Source organism: Pseudorca crassidens, chromosome 1 (genome assembly GCF_039906515.1).
Source record: "Pseudorca crassidens isolate mPseCra1 chromosome 1, mPseCra1.hap1, whole genome shotgun sequence".
NCBI lineage: Eukaryota > Metazoa > Chordata > Mammalia > Artiodactyla > Delphinidae > Pseudorca > Pseudorca crassidens.
In genome coordinates, this window is record NC_090296.1 from 39,427,024 (window position 1) to 39,447,636 (window position 20,613).

Below are 20,613 nucleotides of genomic sequence, written 5' to 3' on the forward strand. Positions count from 1 at the left end.
CCGCCACCTCTGCCCTGTCGTGGAACCGCCCGCGGGGCAGGTGGGACCCATGTGGGCTCTCGGCATGTACTGGGGATGGGTGAGCTGTGGTGGAGCGGCGCTGTCAGAGGTCTGGGCTGCTTCCGAGGCGCTGCTTGAATAAGCGTCAACAATGGCTACAGCCGCCCACCCAGCCTCTGCCCCAGGACGGGGTTACCTCTGCATCCCATGGTCAAGTCTTTGACCCATGGTCAAGCCAGTCCCATGGCATGGCTACCAAGATCCAGTACTGCACTGTGGCGTACAGTGAGCGGAGCCGGAGTGTTTGCTTGGCACAGCCTGTGGCACTCAGTGAGTCAGTTGTGGGAAACCCTGCAACCGCAAGCATAGACTTCTCTCTGCCCTGCCTGGGAGCAAACCAGCGAGCGCCAGTCCAGGCTTCTTACAGCCCTTCTGTTAGTCACAGTGGTCCTCCAACCAGCCAAGGAGTCTTGTCTCTCCCTCCTGGGACCCCAGGACGGCAGCACTCAACCTGCGGCTTGAAATGCTCACTCCTCAGGTTATGTGTCCACCCGTATAATCTCCCTTTTTCTCTGAGTCCCCTCCCAGGGGCACAGGGCCCAAATGGATTGCTTTTCTCCTCTTCTAACCCAATTACCTGTGGATCTTTCTTAAAGCTTTGGTCTTACAGAAGTCCTTCTGCCAGTTTCCAGTTAGTTTTCGGTGAGAATTGTTCTACACGTAGATGTATTTTTGATATGTTCATGGGCAGAGGTGAGCTCCATGCCCTCTTACTCTGCCACCTTGATCAGAATCCCCCTGTTGTACTTATTTAAACTATATTTTGTGTAATTCAGTGTCGTTTGGGCACGATAAAAAAACACCCATTTATTTCTTGACTCATCATTTAGTCATTACTTGGAATTGCTGTTTTTACAACAATTTTCCTGTAATTTTATCTAAATGCTTGTACTTGCCGTTATTTGAAATCTTTGGGGTTGTTTTTATCATACAGATCTCTACATTGAAAGCTGCCACTTGAATCCCACTGGCAGTTCAAATTTTATTTATTCAAAATTGTATAAATGTACTCTTCTTTCCACATCATCATCTCTCTGAAATCCCCACAGTCCCTAGCATCCCATGTCCAGTCAGTCTCTGTTACGTTCCTCAAAACTGGTTTGTCCTTTCTTGTCCCATTTCATTAATTCAGACCCCATTTTTATCTGGACCCTAACTATCATAATGGTATTACTTCCAATCTATTAATTTTCATACTGTTTTATTTCTTTGTTTCAGGATGCACCCCCCTAATGCCCACCTTAATCATTACAGAAGGCAACAATCTCTTTTACTAGGTATCCTTTGAGACTGGGTGTTATAGATACTGTTATTTGGAATCCACGTCACAATGTGTGATATATAGTAGGGAAAGAGAGGCCATTCCCATTTCTCCAAGGTACATGGCATGGCTCCAGCATTCTGAATGCTTCAGGGAATGCTTCGTTATTTCATCAATTGAAAGATTTTGAAGGCTTAGAAATAACCAGTGTACGAATACCCTAGTGAATAAGGAAATAGATTTCCCCAATATCTGTGATGGTGATTAGGCAACAGTGAGATCTGTCTTAGGGTGGATTTTTAGGTGGTGAACATTTAGGATTATCCCCTTCTCTACCATCAGTCCTCACTTAATGGAACTGTCTTCCAACGATTACAGGCATAGCTAGTTTTATTGTGCTTCACTTTATTGTGCTTCATAGATGTGACATTTTTTTCTAAAATTGAAGTTTTCTGGCAGCCCTGTGTCAAGCAAGTCTAACAGTGCCATTTTTCCAACAGCATTTGCTCACTTTTGTCTCTTTGGTAATACTCACAATATTTCAAACTCTTTCAAAACTATTTTTTTTAAATATCTTTATTGGAGTGTAATTGCTTTGCAATGTTCTGTTAGTTTTGCTGTACAACAAAGTGCATCAGCTATACGTATACATATATCCCCATATCCCCTCCCTCTTTAGCCATTATATTCGTTATTGTGATCAATGATCTTTGATGTTACTACTGTAATTGTTTTGGGGTGCCGTGAATTGCAGCCATATGAGATGGTGAACTTTATTGATAAATGTTGTGTGTACTCTGACTACTCTCTCCACTGGCAATTCCCCCATCTCTCTCCCTCTCCTTGGGCCTCCCTATTTTCTGAGACACAACAATATTTAAATTAGGCCAATTAATAACTCTACAGTGGCTTCTAAGTATTCGAGTGAAAGGAAGAGTCACATGTCTCTCACTTTACATCAAACCTACAAGTGATTAAGCTTTGTGAGGAAGGCATGTCAAAAAAAAAAAAAAAAAAAAAGGGAGGTTGAAAGATAGGCCTCTTGTGCCAAACTGTTAGCCAGGTTGTGAAGGAAAAGGAAAAGTTCTTGAAGGAAATGAAAAGTGCTATTCCAGTGAACACACGAATGATAAGAAAGAAAGAAAACAGCCTTATCGCTAATGTGGAGAAAGATTTAGTGCTCTGGATAGATCAAACCAGCTGCAATATTCCCTTAAACCAAAGCCTAATATCCAGAATAAAGCCCTAACTCTTTTCAATTCTATGAAGGGAGAGAGGTGAGGAAGCTGCAGAAGAGAAGTTTGAAGCTAGCAGAGGTTGGTTCATGAGGCTGAAGGAAAGAAGTCACCTTATAATGTAAAAGTGCAACGTGAAGCAGCAAGTGCTGAAGTAGAAACTGCAGCAAGTTATCCAGGAGATCTAGCTAAGATCATTAATGAAGGTAGCCACAGTAAACAATAGATATCCAATGTAAACGAAACAGCCTTCTATTAGAAGAAGATGCCACCTAGGACTTTCAAAGCTAGAGAGAAGTCAGTGCCTGGCTTCAAAGCTTCAAAGGACAGGATGCCTCTCTTGTTAGAGGCTAAGGCAGCTGCTGACTTGAAGTTGAAGCCAGTGCGCATTTACCATTCAGAAAATCCTGGGGTCCTTAAGAATTATGCTAAATCTACTCTTCCTGTGTTTTATAAGAACAACAAAGCCTGAATGATAGCATGTCTGTTTGCAACGTGGTTTACTGAATATTTTAAGCCCACTGTGGAGATCCACTTCTCAGAAAGAAATATCTGTCTTAAAATATTACTAGTCACTGACAATCCACCTGGTCACCCAAGAGCTCTGATGCAGATATACAAAGAAACTAATCTTGTTTTCATGCCTGCTAACAAAACATCCATTCCGCAGCCCTTGGATCAAGGAGTAAGTTTGACTTTTAAGTCTTATTCTTTAAGAAATACATTTTGTAAGGCTATAGCTGCTAAAGATAGTTATTGCTCTGATGGATATGGCAAAATAAATTGAAAACCTTCTAGAAAGTATTCACCATTTTAGATGTCTTTAAGAATATTCCTAATTCATAGAAAGAGTCTAAATATCAACATTAGTAGGAGTTTGGAAGAAGTCGATTCCAACCCTTATGGATGACTTTGAGGGGTTCAAGACTTCAGTGGAGGAAGTCATTGCAGATGTGGTGGAAATAGCAAGAGAACTAGAATTAGAAGTGGAGCCTGAAGATGCGACTGAATTGCTGCAGTCTCATGATAAAACTTGAATAGATGAGAAGTTGCTTCTTATGGATGAGCAAAGAAAGTGGTTTCTTGAAATGGAATCTACTCCTGGTGAAGACACTGTGGAGACTTGAAATGACAACAAAGGATTTAGGATACAAATAAGTTGGTAAAGCAGTGGCAGAGTCTGAGAGGATTTGACTTTGATTTTGAAAGAAGATCTGCCATGGGTAAAATGCTATCAAACATCATTGCAATGCTACAGAGAAATTATTCCCGAAAGGAAGAGTCAATGGATGTGGTAAACTTCATTGTTGTCTTATTTTAAGAAATTACCAAAGCCACCCCAACCTTCAGCAACCAACAGCCAACACCCTGATTTGTCAGTAACCATCAATGTTGAGGCAAGATCCTCCACCAGCAAAAAGATTATGACTCACTGAAGGCTCAGATGATGGTTGACAATTTTTAGCAGTAAATTATTTTTTGATTAAGTTTGTACATTGTTTTTTGAGACATAGTGCTATTGAACACTTAACAGACTATAGTATAGTGTAGGCATAACATTTATATGCACTGAAAAACTAAAAAATTTGTGTGACTCACTTTATTGAGGTATTCACTATTGTGGTCATCTGGAACCAACCCATAATATCTCCAAATTATGCCTGACCAGACTATGCTCTAAGGTCGTAAAATTATCCATCTTGTTATGATGATGTTGATGGTGGTTAAAATAAAGCATTGAAGAAGGTGCCAGAGTGTTTAGCAATAAACACATAAATAAAAAGAAAATTAAAAAACCAGCTTTATCTAAGAACAGAGTAAAAATGCAAATGCATATAGATCTTTTTAACACAAAATTTTTGTTAACAAGGTACAATGGAGAGGGAATATCTAGTCTCTATAATGAAATAAAATGAAAATTGAAGAAGCCATAAGTACAAGCCAAATATTGTTGTAGGACAGAGGGCACTATATAACCATAGCAAGTGAGGTTTTGGTAAAGGAATAGTCGATTTGAAAATGGGAAATGCTCACTTTCTTGGTGCACTGGATTAGTTAGTCTTCAATCTCAGTAGTCTAGACCAATGCTGCTCAACATATGGTCTGTGAATTGATAAAGGCCACCAACTCTGTTGCAGATCTGCAAAAAGATAAGTACTATAAGTGAGTGTAAGCATTTATATTTTTTATAGTAATTTGACATTACTGTGACATCCAAAGGCATGATAAATGGATTTGCCTTTTTGAATAAGATTAGACCAGTTCAGCTGTTGAATTCGTGGTATGATTTTCATATGGTGAGAGGTGCCTACTACTATGCCTTATAAGACAATATAGTGAGATGTGATGTTTTAAGGTGTATGTCGTCGCTATTTCAAAAGATTTCAGAATATAAGAAAATATAAGCTTTTATGTTTATAACAATATTCTATACTTTTGATCAATCAAAAAATTTTTTTCTAAATTTAATATTTATAACTCCTAACAAAATTAAGGAAGCCAGTTTTGAATTATTTATTTTAAAATATAACTTACATGTGGCTAAACAAGCCTCATCATACTCTTTGTCAAGCAAAGACACCCTTTTTCCTAACATGGCAATAGTAATGAAACAAATGATAAAAATGGAAGTGATTCTGAAAAAATACAAAAAAAAATTCATGAAGGTTATATTTAATTTTGTTTTGTAAACATATTTGATGATGAAGTGAGAAAACCACAGAGTATTATTTGCAGAGATATACTATCTAATGAAACCATTAAAACCTAATTGGAATTTTCAAACAAACCATTACAAATAAATTCACCTGAAAATAATAATTTGAAAGGAAGAATATTGAATTATAAAGTCAACAGAAGACGTTTATTATGTTATATGTGAATATGAATAATCTAAAAGGCACTCTTTCAGTGAACAAATATAGCTTTTATAATTATTTTCATTTTTTAAAATTGTATGTTCTGATTACACTTTTGAAGGTGATTCTATGTCTATTGAATCTAATAAAGATCAGGATTTTATATTGTATTTATTTCATTTTAATATTAATACATTTTTATTGTATGCTAAGTTATATTGGTCTACAATGGATATAAACCACACACAAACAAAAAATTAAAAATATTCACAAATAGTTTAAGAAGCTCTTCTCTAGGCAGCCTATATTTTAGCCTAGTGTTTCTCAGACTTTAAAGTGCATGCGAATCACCTGGGGATCTTGCTAAACTGAGCATTCTGATTCAGTATATTCATAAGACCTGGTATTCTGCATTCTAAAAGGTTTCCAGATGATGCTAATGCTGCTCGTCCATATATCACAGTTTGAGTATCAAGCCATTATAATTTTCTCTTATATGCTCTCCCACTTTACTAACACTGATGAGTATGTGTATGCCCCCCACCCCCACAAAGAGAACAGGAAGCCAGTAGCTATAATGGAAGTTTTGAATGTGGATATCTTAATTTGACTTGGTAAAGAAATATTATCAGGAGATATCTGGAGTTTTCTTATAGGGGTAATGATTCTGTGCAGATACCCTAAAGGAAACACTCTTACACACTTTTTTCAGGCAAAAAGGGTATGCTCTGTCCAGATACACCAGTGCTCTTTCACCTGTGAACCTCTGACTTAAGTGCTGGCCCCTCTTGACCTGAAGAGGGAATCTCAGCACCCCTGGAGACTGCTGGCTGCCTCTGTCTGTAAATAACTCCCTCAAGGGTGAGATTGTGGCACATAATCTTATTGGTTCAAGTGCTGGAACTAAACAACAATTTTAAAAAGGGGGATGGGGTTGTATTTCTTGTTAACAAGACTAAACATAAAATAAGAGGCAGGTCCATGGCATGAATGACAGCTTCCCTGGCCTTCACTATTATAACATGTGATATCCACAAAAAATGGTAAAGGGGGCGTACAGATTCCAGTAACAGCAATGTGGAATGCTGAGACTAAACCTCTAGCAGATACAGCAGAAAGAGATACCAGATATAAAATCGAGGTCAAACATATAACATCACCCAACTGTATGAAGGCACTGGATAGTGATCAAAATCAGGTAGAAACTGGATGGGAATCTTCCTTTGAGAGACAGGAAAGATAAGATCCTGGCAATATTTGTAAATTTAAAACTTTTTTGTCTGATTCATACCCCAATCTTCCCATGGCTCAAGACATCAGAAAACTGTTCAGGGTGTCAGAAAACTTGAGCTTTACTAGCTTTATATATCAGAAGACAACGTTTGAGACTGGTAGAACAAAAATTAAGGGGCAGAGAATCTAGGAAGGAGGAGGTCCCACAGATGGAAGCCCCCAAATCTGCATGTAAAATGTGAAATCACTGAAATTTTTGTCTAATCGAGAAACTGTGCAATTGCAGAGGAGACACCAGTGTCTACAGTAACTTGAAGGTGGAAGAACTGATCAGAGATTTCAACTGCTGATCTAAACAAGAAAGCTGAATTTGAAGTTTGACCTAGTTGAGTTAATTGTAGGGTAGAATAAGAATTAATCTCGAGACAAAGATAACTAAATTCAGAATCTCTACAATGTATCCATCATAAACTTTAGTATCCACCTTAAAAAAAAAAAAAAAAAAACTAAACATGTGAAAGAACAGAAAAAATTGACTCATACAGAAATAAAAAAGTCTGGGCACCCAGTGTTAGACAAGATAAATTAACAACAGTGCACCCTATTCATTCAGAAATTTAAAACTAAAACCCTGAAAGAAATAAAAAGACTATCACAAGTCTTTGAAAGTGGGAAAAGGAAGTCAAATTGGCTGGAACCTTGAGACTCAATGGATAATGTTTCAGTGAGTTTCCTAGGATAAGCATATATTTGTCCCCTGGTAACTAAAGCAGCTTGCAACTCAGAAACAACAATCAATGCAGACAAAATTAGCCTCAAGGAAAGCCCACACCCTAGCCAAGGGCTGAGAAGAGGACTGACCTACAGAAGAGTACCCTTTGGACTACCAGACCTATTATAGGCAAGTTCTACAGAAGGAGTTGGACCCCACCCTCACACCAATGGGGTTTTCAGAGACTGTGGGACAGAGCCTTGCCAATCATGAAACCCATCTTTAAATATAATGCTATAGATGGGTTTTCTAAAAAAGCATTATAAAAATATAACCTGTAAGTACTAATCAAAAGAAATCTTCAGTGGTTTTATTAACATCAGATTAGTGGACTTCAGGGCAAACAAAATTATCAGGGCTAAACGTGGCAGTTCACCAAGAAGACAAAACAATCCTGAATGATGGTGCACAAAATAAAAGATCTTTGAAATGTGTATAGCACATGTATTTATGTAATATACATAAAAACTGAAAGAACTGAGAGAAGAAATTAAAAATACCCTTAAAATTTAAGAAGACTGAAATCATTTCAAGTGCCTTTTCCAAACACAAAAGTATGAAACTAGAAATCAATAACAGGAGGAAAACTGGAAAATTCACAAGTATGTGGAAATTAAACAATACAATCCTGAACAACCAAATTGTCAAAGATGAACTCAAAAGGGAAATCAAAAAATATCTTGAAACAAATAAAAATGGAAACACAAAATATCAAAGCTTATGGGATACAGCAAAAGCAGTGGTAAGAGGGAAGCTGACAGTGATAAGTGAGCACATTAAAAAAAATCTCAAATAAACAACCTAACTTTATGCCTTAAGGAACTAAAAAGAAGAAAAAACTAAGTCCAAAGTTAGAAGAAAGGAGATAACATAGATTAGAGAAGAAATAAGTAAAAAGCTCAATAAAATTAAAAGTTGGTTTTTGAAAAGAGAAACAAAATTGACAAACCTTTAGCTAGACTTTTCAAAAAAGACAGTGAGGACTCAAAATTAGGAATGGAAGGGGAGACATTACAACTGATATTACAAAAATGCAAAGGGTCATAAGAAATTACTATGAACAATTATATGCCAACAAACTGGATAACCTAGAAGAAATGGATAAATTCCTAGAAAACATATAACTTATCAGTATGAAATAATAAAGAAATAAAAAATCTAAACAGATCAGTAATGGATAAAGATATTGAATCAGTAATCAAGAACTTCCCAGCAAATAAAAGCCCAGGACCAGATAGTGAATTCTACCAAACATTTAAAAGAAGAATTAATGCCAATCTTACTCAAACTCATCCAAAATATTAAAGAGGAGGGAGTACTTCCAAACTTATTTTATGAGGCCAACATTACCCTGATATCAATGCTAGATAGTGATATTGAAAGAAAAGAAAACTATAGGCCAGTATTCTTGAAGAATATAGATATAATAATTCTCAATAAAATACTGCCAAACTATATTAAACATAGTACTGTAAATCCTAGCCAGAGTAATTAGGCAAGAAAAAAGGCATCCAAATTGAAAAGAAAGAGGTAAAATAGTCTGCTGGTGACATGATCTTGTACATAGAAAAAGCCTAAACTCCACCAAAAAATTGTTAGAACTAATCAATGAATTCAGTGAAGTTGTAGGATACCAGATAAATATACAAAAATCCGTTGCATTTCTATAAACTAATTATGAACCATTTGAAAAAGAAATTTAAAAATCTCATTTACAATGACATCAAAAATAATAAACTATTTAGGAATAAACTTAATCAAGGAAGTGAAAGATTTATACACTGAAAATTATAAGATATTGATGAAAGAAACTGAAGACACAAATAAACAGAAAGATAGCCCATGTTCATGGATCAGAAGAGTTAATATTGTTATGATGTTCATACTACTCAAAGCCATACATATATTCAATGCAATCCCTATGAAAATTCCAATGACATTTTTACAGAAATAGAAAACACAATCAAAAAATTCATGTGGAATCACCAAAGACCACAAATTGACAAAGCAACCTTGAGAAAGAACAAAGCTGGAGGCATCCTATTTCCTGATTTAAAAGTATATTACAAAGCTATAGTCATCAAAACAGTATGGTATTGACAAAAAACCAGATACATAGACCAATGTAACAGAACTTAGAGCCCCAAAATAGACCCTCACATATACAACCTACTAATATTTGCCAAGGGAACCAGGAATATACAATGGGGAAAGGATAGTCTCTTCAATAACTGGTGTTGCTAAAACTAGATAATCACATGCAGAAGAATAAATTTGGATGACAATCTTACACCACTAACAAAAATTAAATTGAAATGGATTAAAGATTTAAATATAAGACCTGCACTGCAAAATTCCTAGAAGGAAACATAGGAGAAAATATCCTTCATACTGGTCTAGGCAACTTTTTTTTTTTTTTTTGATTTAAGCACAAGCAACAAAAACAAAAAGAAATAAGTTGGGCTACATCAAACTAAAAAAGCTTCTGCACAGCAAAAACAAACAAACAAACAAAAAACAAAATCAAAAAAACAAAAAATCAACCTACAGAATGGGAGAAAATATTTGCAAACTATCTATCTGACAGGGGTTACTAATATCCAAAATATATAAGGAATTTATATAACTCACTAGTTTAAAAAAATCTGATTTAAAAATGGACAGAAGACATTTTCCCAAAGACAACATACTGGCCACACAAATGGTCAACAGAAACATAAAAAGTTGTTCAACATTGCTAATCCTCAGGGAAATGCAAATCAAAACCACAGTGAGATATCACCTTACACCTGTTAGAATGACTATTATTAAAGAGACAAGCGATAACAAGTGTTGGTGAGGATGTGGAGAAAAGGAATTCTCATGCAGTGTTGATGGGAATGTAAATTGGTGAAGCCACTATGGAAAACAGTAAGATGTTCCTCATAAATTACAAACAGAACTACAGTAGGATCCATTAATCCCACTTTTGTGTACATATGCAAAGAAAATGTAATCAGGATCTCAAAGAGATATCTGCATTCTCATGTTCATTGCAGTATTATTTGTAATAGCCAAGATATGGAAACAACCTAAGTGTCTCCTATGGATTAATGGATAAAGAAGATATGGTATATATACACAATGGAATATTCAGTCATAAAAATAATTAAATCCTGCCATTGTGCCTTATGCTAAGTGAAATGCCAGAGGAAGACAAATAATGTATGATCTTACTTATATGTAGAATCTAAAGACATCAAATTCATGAAAACAGAGAGTAGATTGATGGTTGCCAGGGTCTGGGTTGTGGGTAATGGGGAGACATTGATCAAAGTGTATAGACTTTCAGCTACAAGAGAAATAAGTTCCAGGGATCTAATGTACAGCATGGTGACTATAGTTAACAATACTATATTCTACACTTGAAAGTTGCTGTACATGTCGATCTAAAATGTTTCACCTTTTAATAACAACCCAAAGATGTGAGGTCAAGGCTGTGTTGACTAATTTTTTACATTTACTAATTTTTAATGTTTACCTTATTGTGGTAAACATTTTTCAATTTAGATGTATCAAATCATTATATTGTACACCTCAAATTCATATGATGTTATTTGATGATTATATCTCAATAAAGCTGGGAAAAAAATCAGTCAATATACTCTACATCTTATAGTCCAAGGAAGGAAACACTCATGATCATATTATCAGATGCAGAGAAATATTTGAATCCCCATTTATGATAAAAACTCTCAATAAAACAAGAAGAGAGAGGAACTTCTTCAAACTGATAAAAAGCATGAACAAAAGTCCTACATCTGTCATCCTACTTAAAGGAAGAAGACTGAATGCTTTCCCCATAAGATCAGGAACAAGGCAGAATGACTACTCTCACCATTTCTATTCAGCATGGTATCAGAAGTCCTAACCAGTGCAATAAGTCAAGACATGGAAATAGAATGCATATATAGTATAAAAAAAGAAATAAACACTTTTCCAATTTGCACATGTTAAGAAATTTAAGATATCACAGTCTACAAATAATCTGGAATTTATAAATGATTTAGCAAGGTCAAAGGATGCAAGGTCAATACACACAAAAAATCAATCATATTTCTATACATTAGTAATGAAAATATTGTTAACTAAAATTAAAAACACAATACCATTTGAAATAGTACTCTTAAGATATATAATACTTATATATAAATCTAACAAAACAAGTACAAGACCTATATGTTGAAAACTGAAAGTAGATTAAAATAAATGGTGACAAGTACTGAGTTCATAGGTTGGAATAATCAGCAATGTAAATAAACAATTCTCCCTAAATTAACTATAGACTTAATGTAAGCTCAATCAAAGTCCCAGCAGAATTTGTGCTACCTATAAATAAGCTGATTCTAACATTTAAATGGAAGGGCAAATATATTAGAATAGCTAAAACAATTTTGAAAGAGGACAAAGTTGGAGGAATCATACTGCTTAATTTTAAAACCTTAACATAAACCTACAATACCCCCAACATGGGTATATTGATGAAGGGAAAGATACTGAGATCATGGTCCAGAAATAGACCCTTACACATATGGATATTTGGGGGTGTTTTTTAAAGTTACACAGGAAATTAAATGTAGAAATGATGGTCTTTTCAACATATGGTGTTGGAATAATTGCACATCCATATGCAAAACAATGAATCTCAATCTAAATATCATGCCTTGTACAAAAATTAACTGAAAATGGATCATAGATCAAATGTAGAATTACACATTTTTTAGAAGAAACCATAGGAGAATATCTTTGTGACCAAGGCTACATCAAAGAGTTTGTAGACATGATACTAAAGCACAATAAAAAATAATAAATTGGACTTTGCAAAATTTAAAACCTCTGATCACCAAAGTTCATCATGAAGAAAATATACAGGCAAGTCACAGACTGAGAGAATATATTTGTGAAACATATATCCGAAAATATCCTGGTATTCAAGATAAAGAACTCCTACAATATAATACTAAAAACATAAGAAAAAATTGGCAAAGATTTGAACAAACACTTCATAAAAGTATGCACGTAAAAAAATGGTCAGTGTCATTAATTTACATCAGGAAAGTGAACGCTAAAATCACAATGAAACACGACTACATATCAACTAGAATGGCTGAAAGAAAAATCCTGTCTAGAAATATTATTTGTATTTTATTGTATAGCCAAAAACTGAAGAGTCCAAGTGTTCATCAATAGGATATGGATAAACAAACTGTAATATAGACATTCAGTTGGATAATACTTAACAGTAAAAGGAACAAACTATTGTCTTATGCAAAAATATCGGTGAATGTCAAAAACATTGAGTAAAGAGGCATTACACAAGAGTATAGATTGTACGATTTCATTTATATGAAATTCTAGAACAAGCAAAACTAATCACTGTTAAAAATATATATAAGAACAGAACTTGCCTCTAGGAAACGGGAGGGACTGAGAAAGGTCAGGACGAAACTTTCTAGGATATTCTATAATGTATCTTAAAAGGGATAGCAGTTAGATAAACCCTGTTTACAAAACTTATAGAATAGTACACTTAAAAGTATTCATTTCCTTGTATGTAAATTTTATCTCAAAAGAAAAAGAAATGTGAACGAAGATGGAACTTAGGTTAGTGTGAACACATTGAAGTACTATGGGATACCTGCACTGATGTTTCACTTACTTGGAAACATATCAAAAATTAGATGGACTTATGTGTGGGCAGACAGATAAATAGGTGGACTGGTATGTAATAAATAAATTACAGTGTATAATGTCAAATATAGAATCTAATGGTTATGTATATGGTTTTCATTGTAATATTCTTTAAACTAATTTTTTTTACATTTGAACATTTAATATTAATTATTGGAGGAAATACTATTCATCAAGCTTTATTATACAATGAAACTACATTACAAAAGAAGAGCTAAGTTCTGAGGGGATTGTTAGAACACCTATCAGGGAAGACCTTTCTGTAACATGGGGAAATATTAAAGTGGCAGGCAATATTACTGCATTGTACACCTCAAGGGGAGACTTGTGCAACATGGCAGCCCATACAGAGGAGCTAGATTAGGGAAGGTAGGAAGGTACCATAAACCATTCACACTCCCATATTTTTGTACCACTAGGTAAGAATTTTTATTTCCATAAGCATAATGCCATGGGTTCAGAACAATACCTTTTTATAAATTTGACCAAAAAGTCAATTTCTGTTTGCCCATTTTTAAAAATTCAGAGTTTCAGATGAGTTTTACTAGAAGGGCACAAATTCATATATGTAGCTAAAATAATTTATTTATGTATAGACATTTATAATTCTTTTAGTTCAATGCATATATATCATACAATGAGAAATAACTGAATAAAATAACACTTTTATTTTTTACATTATTTTGCAATCATCCTGAACACTTGAATTTAGCATTAAGTAAAAATGGTTTATAACCAATGCATTATTGGATCAGCAGTTTTAAAAAGATATATTTACAACCTTCCAGAAAAAGTGAATCCTCAAATTGATAATGACATATTTCCTTGTGCTTGTTGACAGGATTTCTGTTCACTGCTTTCTTTCTTAGATGTAAGTACATGTACCTTCAGACTCAAAAGCATGCATCAACAACATCCTTTCATGAATAATACATTAACAAGCTTTCAGATGTTTATAGTCATCTCTCCCACTTAAAAGTGAGAAGAGAAGGATCAACTAATTTGTAGAAGGCAAAATTTCTGGGCTCTCTACTGACTCACTTTGTGAATTCATCCTTCCAAGCCTGTCTCTGGTTATACAATGTAATGACATATACTACCTACATTACTATTGAGTACAAAGCTTTAAAACAAAAAACTTGGCTTCAGGGATGCTTTTGTCTTCAGAGAAACCTAAGTCTGTTGCACAAAGTGATAAAGTTTTTCAAAGATGTCTATCAATATTTATGTGCACTTGCTGTAAGGTAGGGTGTATGTTATAGAAACCTGCTATATTGTACAAATAAAGTGCATGAAACAGCAACATAGCACATTTACAGAGCAATACATGTATAGGGTTATACAAAAATACAAATCTGTACAGAAAAATATATTAACATTAATTTTTTTAATTTATATTTTTCTTGTCTCCCCGCTCCGCCCCCAGTTTCATGCTAAGTGGGCTACGGAGAAGCCCAATTGCAAGGAATAACTTGAAATGAAAGGCCTCACCAAGCCTGGCCTCCCTGGAATTAATTATACCAGAAGGCAACTGATTCATGGGACAGAGTGAAGCACAGTGGAAAGGAAAGGGCAACCTATGAGGCAAAGTGAACAAAGATTAGGAGTGTTCAAAATGGAGGGCTTCTCTTTAGTGGGGTACATAAACTCACGTTCCCCAAAACTCCTACAATCCAGGATGAGGTATCTGAATTCTGTGAAACAGGCTACCAAAGATCCAGTGAGGGAATTGCATGAGGAAGTGACTGTGCTGTAAGATATCCCCCTGGAGGTCACAGATACTTAGATTCCCTGCACAATGCAGAGGAGTCGGAGACCACTGATCTCAGCCCAAGCTCAGCCCAGAAAATTTTCACAAAGAAGTTATAAGTTCAGTATTAGTTTAACTTCTCTAGTCTCCTACCTATTTCCTTTTCCCTCATATCACCATGGATTTAACATTAACATGGGGACAAGAAGATAATGATGACCTTATTCAGAATTTTATTTATTTAGAAACTGTTAAATGCTTCTATTCACTGTGCACTTGATTAAGTGATGGAGACATGATTGTGAGCAAAAAAGAAGCTCGATCCATGCTTTCATGGAGCTTTCTGGGAGAGAGAGAGAGATTAATAATAAAATCTTGCTAATAAATAATTACAAATTTAGATTGTCCAAAGGAAAAGACATTATTCTATGGCAGTGAATTACAGGGAACCTGATTGAGACCATGGTAGTATTAAGTGACCAGATAAGTTACTAAAGGTGAGATTTGAGGATGGATAAGGATTAATGAGGTGAGGGCTAGTGGGGAGAAGTATTGAACAAAATATATTAAAGTTCTAGAGCAGGAGAGAGCATGGTTTATTGAGAAACTGAGAAAGACCGCAGTTGTTAGAGAAAAGATATAAAGAAAAACTGGCACAGAGTGGAGAGGTATCTAATATCTATACCATTAGATCATTTTGACCTTGCTGAAGATTGAAGTCTTTGTCCTAAGATCAATGGACAGCCCTTGAAATGTTTTAAAAGATAATGGATGCATCATGATTTTTGATTTCTGTTTTGAAAAGATCACACCTACTGTAATTCAGAGAATGAATTGTGATGGGGAAGGCTGTCAGAATAAAAACTGAATTACTAGTTAGTAGGTTCTATAATAATCCCAGCAAGAGAGGATGATGTCCAGGACTAGGGGACAGTGGATAGAGCCGAGTGGAATGGATTGGGAGTTAGTTGGGAGATTAAGCTGGACCAGTTTTAGAAATCAGTGCATGATAGCAAATGAAGGAGAGAGCAATATTACAAATGCCCTCCAGATTTCTGGTTTTCACTTGGATGATTTGTGGAGACTTTCATTAGTACAAAGAATAGTAGAAAAGGTCTTATTAGATTTGGGGTGGAGGAGAATCAATTGACTTCCATCCTGAGTACTTTGAATTTGAAGTACCTATGTGACATCCAATAAGAGACATTAGTAGATGTTAGACATATATGTTCCAGAGCCAAAGATATACTTTGGGAGCCATTCGTGTAAGGGGAGCATTTGGAATCATGGGTTGGGAGAAATTGCCTAAGGAGTCTCCATAGAGTGAAATGAGAATGCAGCCAAGAACCCATGCTTGAGGAACTACAACATTTGATGCCTGAGTGAAGGAGGGCAATCCTGCAAAAGAAACTACAAAGGGAACCTGTGAAAGAAAGAAGGAAATCTAGGAGAATGTGGAATGATTAAGATCAAAAGAAGTTTCAAGAAAGAGAGAGCAATCAACTGCGTCAAATACTCCTACCAAATCAGATACAATAAGCAATTCATTAAACTGGCCTTTTGCGGAAGATAGAGGTCATCCGTGATGTTTGAAAGAACTGCTTTGGTGAATTGATAGGGGGGTGGATTGGGGAATAAGTATAAAATAAGAAAGTGAGACAGAAAATATGTACATATTTTCTGTACATATTTTCTGATCTTCTCCCCTGTGAAGGGGAGAAGATCAGTGAGGCCATAGGAGGAGGATTTGTGATGGAAGGAAGGTTTCACTGTGAGACCTGTACATGTTTTATGTAACCAGCAGAAGGATCACTACAAAAGAGACAAGGGATAGTGGAGTGAAATTCCTGAGGAGGGCAGAAAGGGTCATATCTAAAGCACCAGTGGAAGAAGTGGATTTAGGTAGGAAAAGGGACTCATCTGATGAAATAGGAAAAAAAAAGTAAGAGATGATGAGGACAGATGTACGTAGGTTTGTTGGTTTGGAGGCAGTGAGCTGGCGAAGTTTCCATCTGATAGCTTCAGTTTTCCAAGTGATGTATGAACTGAGGCTATCTGTCAAGAATGAGGAAAAAGCTGGAGAGATGGTATACAATTCTGAAAAGAATAGAGAATGGTGTTACTGTTGAGAGTGGAGCAATGAGTTGATCAGAACAACATAGTAGGACAGCATGGCATTACCAAGCATTTATTCGGGATGGTTATTGTGATTTTGAAAAGAAGCTAATAGCCCTGTTCTGAGACTTTCTTAGCAGAGGACTGGTCTTATTCTCTGAAAGACCATTGTATACCCTCCACACACTAAGCCAAAACCATTCTCCTTGGCTTTCTCTTCCTTATGTTACAAAAATCATCATCACCATCATCATCCTAAACGGCATATATCCAGTGAATAGGAAAAGAACATGCCTCATTCTTCTCCTTTTATGACACGTATCTTATTCACTGGGATCATCCCTCCCCTAGCTCAGAAGCCTTCAGACATTAGCAAAGGCATTCTAAAGTGGTTATGGCATAGACACTCCTACATTTTTTGGCTTTGCCCTTTTTATCCCCTCTCACACATCTTCTCTCCTTTTCCAGATAATTGCTTTTCATGGTCATTCTCTTATTTCCTCACTCCTGAAAGAAATGATAAGAAAGCCATTATGTAAATTGTGATTTTTGGAAGGTTACTTTAATTTAAGGAGATAATGTCCTAGCAGGCAAGGTTGGGGGTTGGGTGGCAGGGAGGAAGACCCAAATGTTTTCCCATCAGATTTCAGTCAAGTTCACTCTAAACGTTAGGTCTTCTTATGCTGCTTTATATCCAGTTTCTGCAGTACTACAGCTCTGCAACATTTTAAAAGTAAGTCTTAAAAATCCTACAACACAGGTAAAATGCAAAAAAAAAAAAAAAGAGAGAGAGAGAAAAAACACAAAAAAATTAAATAAAATGCCCTTTTAAGTTCTAAGTTGTTAAAGGTAATTAACTGGCTACAACCCAGCTCTCCAGTCCATAATCCTTAGCCTTTGAAAGAGTTGATTTTTTTAGAAGACTTTAATTTTGCTTCTCTCCTCACAAGTGCCGAAATCAGAGAAAAACACAGGGAATAGAGTAAAAGAAGAGTCTAATTTCTGAGAATATATCACTTTTAAAAAACATTTTGAAAACAATATTTAAAAGGTTTGTAATGAACTATTTTATACATATAAAGAATTATACATAACATACATTGTGCAAAGAATTTAAAACCTGAACATTCATGAACATACCACAGCTAAAAAACTAGAGCATTCTGTCCTTTTTCACTGCCATCTCTGAAGATATCTTCAGAGAAAAGGAAAAAGAAAGATTAAAAGAAATGGAATTACCTCAAACCAACTCCTGCCCACATGAAGGTGACCTCAATTACCCAAGGAAGCTCTCAGCTTAACCTCCAAAATAATATGGCAGTCTTCTTAAATTACACGCCTGAGACAGAACCCTGGGGAAAGAACCAGCCTCAGAAGATGGGCCCCTTAAAGCTGAAGAAAGCACTGAGACACTCAGCCCCACCATTTTTCAGATCTTAAACAACTTGGTAAATAATAAATTTCAGGTGAGACTCAACAGAAACTGTCCCTTGGTGCTGGTCCTGCCAAAAGAAGCCAGGATGAAGTGCTGTGTTAATGACTTTAACATACTCCCTGAAGAATGCTGTCTTTATTGCTGCCCAACCTATGACATATCTTCTTTCCTATTAAATGAGAATGAAAACATGTCAGAATTTAATAAAAGTTTGTCTTTACCTATAAACAATTCTAAACCAAATGAAACAACAGTCCTACTCTGGCAGATGTTACTTAAGCTCTTCAGAGATGTTAACCCCAAAGTCCTCACAAGCCAACTTCCAAAAGGAAAGTTTGTATTTCAGTTGCTCATGTAGGACTGAATCATTGAGCCTCAAATTAAAACATGCCTCAGGCGACAAGAGAATTTTTGTGTTGCTAGTCTCTCTACTGCCTGACTGTAATGTGGTATATGTCAGAAGCTTCTTGAATATCCACACTGCAAGTTTCAACTAAGTAATTAATGCTATCAAAGTGTGGTTTCTTTTCTCTCCAGTAATTCTTCTAAAGTCTGATTTTTTTGCCAGACTGAAGCACTTTTCACAGGGTCTAGCGTTGAGGTAGCTGGAAGGTGAAATTGCTAATGCTCATACTGATGCAATAAAAGACTGTCTTGGAATTCAAAGGAACATGTAATGGACATTGAGATTTTATTAAAACTCCTTATAAACAATAAATTAATGTATAAATATTAGACATTAAACTTAACTGTTTATAAAAACTTGAGCATTGAAAAGATTCTACTCTTCCATATTTTCACTCCTTTGAAAAATAAAACCTAAAACCTTTATATGAACAGAAAGACAACATGATGTGAGAACTGCAACAGAAATTGCTCTGTATCAGGATTTAGAAGATGAGAATCTGTGTGGTCAAAACCAGTTTCTTCACTGAAAGAATAGGGAAAATAATTCCTGCCTGCTATACTGTATGGCTCAAAGAAGATCACCATAGTATGTAAAAATGCTTTGACCACTGCAAAAATACAACATACATGTGACCTATTAGACTTCTCTTTTCCATTTTTATGCCTTAACTTTTGTCCTCATCAGTTAAATTAATTCTTATTGTAATAACTTGATTTAAGTGGCTTGAAGATACTTCTTCAAATGTAATCTCATTTCTGAATAAATAAGCAGGAAAAGAAATTGTTATTAAATATTTATAGGAAGGAAAATGGATATATGTGTATATCTATGTATATCTATGTATACACATACAAACATACTATAGGTATACTGGTAGAGATGGTGTATTAGTCAGGGTTCTCCAGAGAAAGAGAACAATGGGGAATAGATGGAAAGATAGAAAGATGGATGAACGGATGGATAGATAGATGAGTCTGAGAAATCTCCTGATCTTCTGTCTGCAAGCTGGAGACCCAGGAGACCTGGCAGTGTAATTCCAGTCTGAGTCCAAAGGCCTGAGAACCAGAGGAGACAGTGGTGTAAATCCTAGTCCAAACGTAGGTGAGGACTGATACCCTAGATCAAATGGACAGGCAGAAAGGGAACAAATCCTCCCTTGCTCTGCTTTTTGTTCTATTCAGGCCTTTAACAGATTGGATGATACCCACCCACATTGGGGAGGGCAAGTACCTTCACAGACACACCAGAAATAATGTTTAATCTGGGCACCCCATGGCCCAGTCAAGCTGATACGTAAAATTAACCATCACAGATAGAAGCACCTATTAGTTATCAGGTTTTTCTCTTCCCCTAATCGGCTTCTACCTTCATCCTTGTTGACTTAACCAGATCTCCTTACATAAATTTCATTCAGCCTCATTTCTAATCCTTTATTCCTTATTACAACTGGATCAGGCTTGTGCTTGGCCATCCCTTCAAACTGCTGTACTTTTTACTCACTGGATTTGTAGGCTTACTTCTCACCCACCTCAATATCTTCTGCATTTTTAAACATTCTATCTTGCCATGGCCAACCATATAATCTGTCCTCTTATGTGCTCCCCTTACTCTTCTTAGATCCTCTCCCTCACAACTTTATTCTTCAGGTTTCTGTCTCCAGGTCTCCAGGACACACATTCTCTTGTGTCCTCACTCCTAAAAACATCACTTTTGCCTCTGCTTCCCATTCAACATACTCTCCCATGCTAAACTAAT

At 35.8% G+C, this 20,613-nt stretch overlaps 1 pseudogene; it reads left to right on the forward strand.

Moving 5' to 3' along the window:
- The first annotated feature begins 248 nt into the window (after positions 1 to 248).
- Positions 249 to 20,613, forward strand: part of LOC137203776 (protein tyrosine phosphatase type IVA 3 pseudogene) — a 60,260-nt pseudogene continuing 39,895 nt past the window's right edge.